Raw genomic sequence first — 9570 nt, 5'->3', positions numbered from 1 at the left:
CTCCCATAGTGGGCAGGGAGGTACTTACTGTGACTTCTATCCCCCTGTGTCTGTTTTCCAATTGCTTTCTGTCTTTGTCTTGGAATGAGACTACTGGGTTTTGTCCTGACCCTGGCAGGAGTCCTTGGCTGGGAGGGAAACAGTTGAATGTATAGTTATAGTTTTGGGAGATGATATTTTTTTCCTTGTAAATCATCTCTCTGTTAAGCACTGTATTCTGTTATGTTTACATTTTTTTTAATGATTTGTAAACATTTTAGGGTATTCCTCTTACTGGGGACCTGTTCTTGTGTCTGGATTAGACTTGTAGGTGATCGCAAACTAAGTACTTTGATGGTGTACTCTTGGAATCTATACCTCTTTCCTATTTGAACCAAATCCCCTTTGTCTTACCTTTTCTTGGGTGCTTTAATTGTCATTCTATAACTTTTTACTATCCCATTTTCTTCCTTTTTACTGGCACTGATATGACCTTAATGTGTTGCAAGCTCCGTAAAACCCTTAAAAACAAACTAAACTAAACTACACTTTTATTTGTTTTTACTTTGACTTGGAGTGGATGGCAGCTGATTAGCACATTTTATGACTGATTGCTTTCTGGGTACAGTGTGAAGTTCATGGATGCCAGTTTTCCGGTTCATGCCGGAATTCCGGTTTCGCGATATCTTGAAGTCAAATACCTCCGCCTTCAGTGATTTGAGTAAAATAATCTAATAGCATATTATTTCACTGTGTAATATAAGTTGGTTTTAAAATCAAAATAATTTCCTCATGGTGTCAATATGTTTGCTGTGTAATCATTTAATAATGGTATAAAAACGCTGATGAAATGAGAGTAAAGTTTAGGCCGCATTTTCAGTAGGAACATTCTCAGGTTTGGCAAAGTGTCGAGATTTTAGTTTCAGGTTTCAGCACTTCTTCCTGCTGGCACACATGGTGAAGTTACCCATGCACGTCATATAAGAATGGGAAGAAAATTCAAATATACCTGGTTTCGGTTCTTTTCAGGTTGTTGAATAATATAATATTTTAATATCTGCTAAATCTTTAAAGTGAAATTTAGGGGGGGGGGTAGTATCATAATCCGATTTAATATATTCAGTAAATTTTGACATCTTCTGTGGCATCCCTTTTGTGTTCACATGAGACAGCTTTGAATTCATGAAATATCCAAAATGTGGGAAATATGTAGGGTAATTTTGAGTGAAATGATTTGATAGTATATAACGTTTGCCATTATTTATATAAATTATATATATGTATATTCTACCTGTTTTATCATGTATCATACATCCTGTTTTATATGACTGGGTTTTATTATATATAGATTTGATCCAGTTCGTTTGATTACATTGCTGCCCTTGAATTTTAAAAACACCACAGCCCGAATTCATTGAGTGGTTTGAGTCGTGCAACTGTGCAGTTGGTAAGATGTGAACTTTCTTGGTGGGCAGTTGATGGGGGCAAGTCTGTCCCACTTTGCTATTGTCCCTTCTCTGTTACTTGCTGTGTCTTCTATCCCCTTATATCTGTTTTCCGAGTTGCTTTCTGTCTTTGCCTTGGAATGGGATTGCTTGGTTTTGGCCTGGCCCTTGCTGGAGTCCTTAGGTGAGAGGGAAACAGTCAAATATGTAGTATTAGTTTTGGAAGGTGATTTTGTTTTGTTTTTTTTAAACTTTTTATTAGGGTCTTTGATTGTAATTCTAGAATTTTTTGACTATCCCATTTTCTTCCATTTTACTGGCACTTATATGACATCAATGTGTCGCAAACGTTGTAAAACCCTTAAAAACAAAACAAAAAATATCCCTTGTCATTACTTCCTGTTTTGTCGTGGATTTAACCAACTTGGCTTTTCTTCAACTCGGACTGAGTCCTTTTCAGTGGCTGTCAGATGTGACTGTGTTTTTTCTTGTAGGGATGTTGAAATTTTATTTTTTTTTAAGACATATTTTCCCCTGTAAATCATCTTCGTGAGTGTGTATTACTGATAGTATTAGGAACCATCTGAATATCTCCTTTTGGAGGGGGGCCCTTAGCTATTATTTACTTATTGATATATATTTTTTATTCCAACAATCTGAGTGAGCCCTCTGCACTGGAGGTATCCTGATCTACTGTCTTAGTGGACTTTTAGGTGGTTTCAAACGACAGGCTGTCTATCTGGGTGGGGTTCCTGACCTACCATAGTGGGCAGGGAGGCACTTACTGTATCTTCTATCCCCCTATATCTGTTTTCCAACATGCTTTCTATCTTTGTCTTGGAATGAGATGACTTGGTTCTGTCCTGGCCAAAAAAACCTGTCCTTCATATATCAATTGATTTTTGAAGGACAAGTTTCTAGATAAATCTTTAAATACATGTTTTTCCAGAGTCCAGCAGTCAACTGGTTAAAATTGGGTGGATCGTTTTCAGTCTTTCAACGTCCATGATGGTGCTGATGTCTCCCAACAGGAATACTGTTGATCATTGAGTAACTGCGTTGTGAATGGGTCTGTATTAACATATGTTGCATTGAATGACATAAACAGTCGGATGGTGAAAAGGTTTGAACTGAGATAGTGCCAAGTTTAGTTAGAAGCTCAATTTTTATCAAAAATGAGTTCGTCATAAATGATTAAATCAACCCTTTTTTTTTTACATTTTCGGGAAATATCAAAAGCTAATTTCACTTCTAAATATTTTTTACTGCTAATCAAGTTGAAAAAGTATGAAATTTGAGAAAAGTTGCCGGCTTCCTTTCCCATACATCTGACCATAACATCATGAAACATCACCAGATTTACTTTAAATAAGATTAAAATGCTCTGGGAGCATATTCTTTCAGAAAGTGAAAAAAAATGCAAATCCAAAAATTTCAACTTCCGACTGATTAGGTATGCCTTGCACTGACACATATGGTCTTATATTTTATATTCCTCTCTCCTTAAACGAGATTTTACACGATATTGATTGAATTAAGAATTTGGGTTTGCAATTTCAAGCAACCTCATGACCCCCAATTTGAGTAGGTAAATTGTCTTTACTGGCTCCCTGTATGTCTTATGTTTCTTTACATTGGGACACTCTGGCTTGTCTTGGAATGAGACTTACATTGATGGCCTTGATTGGGTGAGAAGATGCTTCATTACAAGGGCAACGTTCAGATGTGGGAGTTGAAGCCGATATCATTTTTAAAAATTGGTATTGGCAATTATTACAATTTTCATTATGGAAGCATTTGATTGTAATTTTTTTTTTCTTTTGCCCAGGAAATTGTGTCTTCCGAGCAGGACTTTTGGACAGTCTCAGAATAGAAACCGGGGACATTTCTATTTAGCCTCTTCTGTCATTCATTTGATTGTTGCCCATGTCTTTCGTTTTCTTCGAGGATGTTTGAATGTACAGATAAACTTAAGATACAATGTAATCTTTTGACATTTTCAACATCCCTTTCTGGGTGGGGATCCTGACCTCCCATAGCGGGCAGGGAGGTACACACTGTCTTCTATCCCCTTATATCTGTTTTCCAACATGCTTTGTCTTTGTCTTGGAATGAGATTACTTGGTTTTTTTCCTGGCCTTGGTCGGAGTCCTGGCTGGGAGGGAAACAGCCAAATGCATAGTTATTGTTTTGGGAGATGATATTTTTTTCCTTGTAAATCATCTCTCTGTTATGTATTAGTATATTTGTTATTTTTTAATGTATAATGTAAGCATTTGAGTGTGTTCCTCTTTGTTGGATTTTGTTCTTGTGTCCGGATGAGACTTATAGGTGATCTCAGACTAAGTACATTGGTGATATGCTCTTGGAATCTACATCTGATCCCTATTTTTTCCCAGTTCCCCTATGTCTTACTTTCTCTTGGATGCTTCAATTGTAATTCTAGAACTTTTTACTATCCCATTTTCTTCCTTTTTACTGGCGCTGATATAACCTAAATGTGTTGCAAGCGCCGTAAAACCCTTAAAAACAAAACAAACAACATCCCTTTTATGTGGCAATGGTTTGAGTCTTCTGGTATCCCTTGCTACATAGAGGGTGGGGGGGGGGGGGGGGGACTCTTTTCAATTTTCACATTTTTTTTTTCATATAAAATGGAGTTTCGTTTTGTTCTGTTTGTTTTCATTGTGGTTTTTTTTTTTCTGTATGAAAGTTAATAGCTGATACTAGGCTGCTAGAAGCTGTGGACTGTAAAAAGTATTGAACAAAAATGAATATAACAGCTTCAAAAAAGAACTAAATACCAAACACGGAACGTTTCGGGCTCAAAACCCGTCTTCAGCCAACTACAAAAAAAAACAATAAATACATTACTAAATTCCGGTATGTCCTGGGTGGGGTTCCCGATCTCCCATAGTGAGCAGATAGGTACTTGCTGTGTCTTCCTTCCCCCTGTATCTGGGTGGAGTTCCCGATCTCCCATAGTGGACAGGGAGGTACTTGCTGTCTTCTATCCCCCTGTATCTGGGTGGGGTTCCCGACCTCCCACAGTGGACAGGGAGGTACTTGCTGTGTCTTCTATCCCCCTGTATCTGTTTCCCCAATTGCTTACTGTCTTTGTCTTGGAATGAGATTTCTTAGTTTTGTACAGACCCTGGCCGAGTCCTTGGCTGGGAGGGAAACAGTCAAATGTATAGTTTTGGGAGATGATTTTTTTTTCCTTGTAAATCATCTCTCTGTTATGTAGTTTGTTTTGGGTTTTTTTAACATATGAAATGTAAATTTGAGTGTATTCCTCTTAGTGGGATATTTTGTTGGTGTCTCAGTGAAACATTTTGGTAATCGCAAACTAAGTACACTAGTGTGTTCTTGGACTCTACATCTGTTCCCTGTTTTAACCATGCCCGTTCGTCTTACTTTTTCTTCAAGTCCTTTTAATTGTACATCTAGAATGTTTTTACTGTCCAATTTTCATCCTTTTTACTGGCGCTGATATGACCTAAATGTATTGCAAGCGCCGTAAAACCCTTAAAAACAAAAACAAAGAGTATGTCTTTCTGCAAACCCTTTTCTACCACAGTTCACATTTCAAATCAAATTTTGGATCAAACCACGTCAATACTTGTTTTCCTCTGATTTTCCTCTGTCCGGCAACTCAGAAAAAAGCAAACAACAATCAAGATCTGCTGCTGAAGTTAATTCTCTCACAAATGCATACAGTTAATTTGCTTAATTGATTTTACTTGTGTATTTTAAAAATTATATAAAAATGAGTTAAGGGATGTGCTGGCTGGGCGATTTCAAACAAAGCTATAATTAGTACTTCTATAATATCTATATAGGGATGTCCACATTATGAAAGTACTTAAAATGCTGTGATATCGATACTTGTAATATTGAATAATGATATTATATTAATTTTAATGTTCTATGATTTTACTATAGGATTATTTTTCTAGTCGGTTTGTTTTGCTATTTTTTTCTTTCTTTCTTTCTTTCTTTTTTTTTTTTTTTTTTTTTTTTTTTTTGGGAGCTTAGACACTGTCGCCACCGTATCCACTGGAAGTATTTAGGGCTACTGATAGGGCCGCCCTCTGTTCTCGTTCAGTCCCTTTCAAATACAGCCTTTTGTCCTTTTACTAGAATGAGACAACAGCAATGTAGTGTACCTCCCATAGTGGGAGGGAGGTACTTACTGTCTTCTATCCCCCTGTATCTGTTTTCCAACATGCTTTCTGTCTTGTCTTAGAATGAGATTACTTGGTTTTGTCCTGACCCTGACCGGATACCCTAGCTGAGAGGGAAACATTCAGATGTATGGTTAGTTTTGAGAGATGATATTTTTTTCCTTGTAAATCATCTCTCTGTTATGCACTGTATTATGTTTTGTATACACATTATATATGATTTGTAAACATTTGAGTGTGTTCCTCTTAGTGGGGACTTGTGCTTGTGTCTGGATGAGACTTTTAAGTGATCTCAAACTAAGTACTTTGATGGTGTGCTTTTGGAATCTACATCTGTTTCCTATTTGAACTATCCCCTTTGTCTTCCTTTTTTTGGTTGCTTTAATTGTAATTCTATAACTTTTTTACTTTCCCATTTTCTTCCTTTTTACTGGCGCTGATATGACCTTAATGTGTTGCAAGCGCCGTAAAATCCTTAAAAACAAAAAAAAACGATGTAGCCAAATTGAAGAATCCTGTATGTTGTGTACATTCTATTTATTTTCAGATGATGATAGACCCCTAAAATACTTACAAGCTATTATTTAATGGCCAAATTATATGAATAACAGGCAAGATCAAACTAGTGACTTTGTCCTCCCTGCGTTGAACATACACCACTTCCGGTCCTCCCTGCGGTGAACATACACCACTTCCGGTCCTCCCTGCGATGAACATACATCACTTCCGGCTGTGGAACTCAATTTGCCTTTATCAAAAAGTGACTTGAGATCACATTCGCCATCGCTCTTCTTATCTTCATCTATCAGAATCTTCAATTTAATTTAGTAAAAAAAAAAATTCTTCTCTTTTCCTCTCTAAAAATGAATCTCTAGTTGAAAATAAACCGAAATGTAATCAAGCATTGCTTTGATATGGGTTGTCATAATGTCTACTGTAAGGCAAGGCTTTCTTTTATAGTGTGAGCAGAATTGAATTGCGTTATCACGAAAACGTGTGATTTTATATATTATATATATTATGTGTGTATATACCATATTATTGATATATGAATATAAACTTTTATGCTATTTAATAAATGCTTTATTTTTGCAAGCAATCTACAATTTGTGTGTGGTTTTTTGTTTTTGTTTTTGTTGTTTTTTTTGTTTGTTTTGTTTTGTTTTGTATACTGTCTTCTATCCCCCTATGTCTGTTTTCCAACATGCTTTCTGTCTTTGTCTTGGAATGAGATTACTTGGTTTTGTCCTGGCCCTGGCTGGGAGGGAAACAGTCAAATGTAGTTTGTTTTGGGAGATGATATTTTTTTCCTTGTAAATCATCTCTCTGTTATGCACTGTATTATGTTTTATTTTTGTATTATATATGATTTGTACACATTTGAGTGTATTCCGTTTAGTGGGGACCTGTGCTTGTGTCTGGATGAGACTTTTAGGTGATCTCAAACTAAGTACACTGATGATGTGCTCTTGGAATCTACATCTGTTCCCCATATGAACCAATTCCCCTTTATCTGTCTTATTCTTGGATGCTTTAATTGTAATTCTAAAACTTTTTACTATCCCATAATATTCTTCCTTTTTACTGGCGCTGATATGACCTTAATGTGTTGCAAGCGCCGTAAAACCCTTAAAAACAAAACAATTTTTTTTTTTTTTTTGGGGGGGGGGGGGGTAATCAGTCTTTCTTTTACAGTCTTACACGTCCTGGGTTTGGGTCTTGACCTCCCATGGTGGGCAAGAGGTCACACGGTGTCTTCTATCCCCCAAATTATCTGTTTTCCGATTTGCTTTTTGTCTTTGTCTTGGAATGGGGATTACTTAGTTTTGTCCAGAGTCCTTGACTGGGATTGGGAGGAAACAGTCGAATGTATAGTTATTGTTTTGGGAGATTATCTTTTTTCCTTGCAGATCATCTCTCTCTTATCTAGATACATTTTATCCTTTAAAATCTATATTGGATTTCTAGTCAGAAACAAAATCTCGATCGATCAGACCTTCTGAATACCGGTATAGGTATTAAAATTGTCCCAACTATCGGGAGCTTCAGTGGTGTATGGTAGCTCGTCTGAAGGTCTGATGTTCCATTCCCAATCGAGGTCGAATGATTTTTTTGGGATGTTTTTTTTTTTTTTTTGTTTTTGTTTTTTTTTTTCCTTTTCTTTTTCTTTCTTGCTTTGTCTGCTACCTTTCATACATACTTGTTCAGATCTTTGTTAGGTCATCGCTCTGTGGTGACAATAATTATGTCCTCCTGTGACATAAATGGTTTCTAATTGACAGGACAATTTCTCATAACTACTGTCAGAATTTCTTAAAAAGCGGGGAGGGAATTATTTTCTCTTATTGTATTTGGGGAAAAAAGGGTATGGAGTTGTTTTATAAAGCGCAATATCCACTAAACCTGCTCAAAGCGCTTTACAAGAGGTCCCTGGCCAACAGCATTACTTAACACGTAGGACGTGACGCCTGTTGGGCGATATTACAAAAAAAATTTTCGAACATAGACAACGCTGTTAACGGCCATGTACTCATTTTACACCTGAGTGCGGTGAGAGAATGAGAGTAAAGAGTATTTTCCAAGGACTAAACTATGCGCCGAAGACCCCAACCCAATCATGTTGATAAATAGCCCAAAATATTCAAGGAAAAAATTGGCTCAGTTATTAAATGGAAGGAAATAAAAAATATAATAGAAAAATTCCATTAGGAGAAGTAGAAACATTACTTTCTTGAAAATTTATAATTATAAATGAAATGTGTGTAACCCGTGTAACAGATCGTGTTAAAAGATATAGAAACTGGACTTTGTGTGTAAACAATTGGCCTGCAGTGGTGTAATAGTGATTTTAGAAACCAAACAAGACATCTTCTAAAGGTGCTCACACTGTATAAAGTTAGGACGATCGACCCAATCATCACATTCTTTACCGCACTCGTGCACCGTCGTAAAACAGCCCCGGAAGCCTCGTCACAACACACCGTTCAACTAGATGCTCTGAGGTTTCGGGCTCGTTTCCACAACGGATACATATTGGACAGGTGGAAAGTCCCCACTGATGACGCAATTTTGCCGTTAGGCTGGTTCTCGACCGAAGCCGATTCGCTACCATCCAGTGCCTCCTCTTACTGGTGGAGAAACCTGGCAATTTCTCACCAAATTTCGAGGAGTTTATGTCCCCGCCCCCTTGAGGGATTGAATTCGTCCAAACCGACGTCCATCTCTTATATGCATCTCTTCCGTGGTCAGGGAATCTACGTACAAGGGTTGCCAGGACTTATTTCGGCTCGGGGCGACGTCCATTATGCGTTTGAGAGGTGTATCCCCATTCCTTCTCTCTTTGATCTCATTAAGCCAGCTTTTCGTAATCGTCCATGGCAACTGACAGGTCTGAAGTCTGAATTGAGCTTTATATATTTTAAAAATGAGCTTTATATAGTGCAATATCCACTAAATGTGTTCAAAGCGCTTTACAAGGGGTCCCTGGTCAACAGCAACATTTAACATGTAGAACGGGACATGACGCCTGTTAGGCGATATTACAATTTTTCGGACAAAGACAACGCTGTTAACGGCCAGGTACTCATCTTACACCTGAGTACGGTGAGAGAATGTGAGTAAAGAGCCACTAGACCACATAGCCGCACTCATGAATACATACCAAATCGACGTGTACTTATTTCAAGGTCTGATAACCCAAATTGTTTTGGTCTCATTGTTGTACTTAATTGAAATACTCTCAAGCCAGGCACGCAAAATATTATTCATTACAACAATGTCAAAACTGCGTCCCAGTTATCAGACCTGCAAATGTATTATTATTTAATTATTAGATATTAATATGTTCAAGTCGATACCAACAATATCTGCATACCAATAACTTGCTGCTCGTTCCAAGCAAAGTGAATTTTGACAAACCTCGCACTCTAAAATGTTGTACACTGCAGTGTAATTATGTA

The 9570-nt window shown here is 37.2% G+C and overlaps 1 protein-coding gene across 1 annotated transcript in view; it reads left to right on the top strand.

Moving 5' to 3' along the window:
• Nucleotides 1-6717, top strand: part of LOC144964353 (lateral signaling target protein 2 homolog) — a 23912-nt gene extending 17195 nt beyond the window's left edge. Inside the window, 2 exon segments of the mRNA XM_078898469.1 lie at nucleotides 1-1498; nucleotides 5613-6717. The exon segment at nucleotides 1-1498 is cut by the window's left edge and continues 696 nt beyond it. The gene's annotated coding sequence lies outside the window, so the exon portion shown is untranslated.
• The last annotated feature ends 2853 nt before the right edge of the window (nucleotides 6718-9570 follow it).

This window comes from Berghia stephanieae, chromosome 2 (genome assembly GCF_034508935.2).
Source record: "Berghia stephanieae isolate SIO BIC M18660-M18661 chromosome 2, UCSD_Bste_1.3, whole genome shotgun sequence".
Classification (NCBI taxonomy): Eukaryota; Metazoa; Mollusca; class Gastropoda; order Nudibranchia; family Aeolidiidae; genus Berghia; species Berghia stephanieae.
This window is presented reverse-complemented; position numbering and strand designations above follow the sequence as displayed.